Genomic DNA, 827 nt, shown 5'->3' on the forward strand with positions numbered 1-827 from the left:
CCACGTGTACCCATTTCCTCTCAAAAAGACTGGTGTGAGGAGATACTGGTAACCATGAACGGGAACTTTCGCCGCAGCAGAGACTATGGACCCTGGAGACACTGCTTAAGAAGTCTTTGTTTGTCTCGTCTGGTACCAAATGTCGATGCAACGGAGACACGCAGCAGACAAAGGCGGTGGTGGATTGAATATTTTCTTTAAGAAGAATCCTCAGGAAGGATGACGTAATGAATTTGCCAGGATCAGAGCGCAAGTATCACCCTTTCCGGATCCCGCCCGCGTTCCTTCTCTATTCCAGGAAGCCTTGTATCATCATCCCTACCCTAAGTCCCCCTTTATATTAAAAAATCTCCATTTATTGAAGGACCTCTTCGTTTTAGATATCCAATTATAAGCTTAGGTAAATATTAGGAATATATTGCACAAACACTCTTTGCGCATTTGCTGCAAGAGCAAGTGGAAGCACCGAAAATACAAATGAGCAGCTGTTACGGGCCAGACACCCGGATCATTGTCATTCCTCACCTGCTACCGCTTGTTGCGATGTATGAAAAGTAGAAGCGTAAGTTGGTACTGAAACGTGAGAATCATGCAGGAAGTATAAACCATTTTAAAGGACAGATGTACACGCTTTTGGTAAAACAGAAGAAGAAGAAGAAAACAAACAAACTTGCAGAGCGACACATCTACACTAGACATTCCCCGGACAACTATATCCTTTTAAGAGCCTCTCACACTTCCCGGCAAAAACTGGAAACAGTTCGGATCGTTCATTTTGGATCCGAGAGAAGGTCTCAATATTTAACTTCAGTTTAGAAAGTTCGAGC

Source organism: Penaeus monodon, chromosome 34 (genome assembly GCF_015228065.2).
Source record: "Penaeus monodon isolate SGIC_2016 chromosome 34, NSTDA_Pmon_1, whole genome shotgun sequence".
In the NCBI taxonomy this organism is placed as follows: Eukaryota; Metazoa; Arthropoda; class Malacostraca; order Decapoda; family Penaeidae; genus Penaeus; species Penaeus monodon.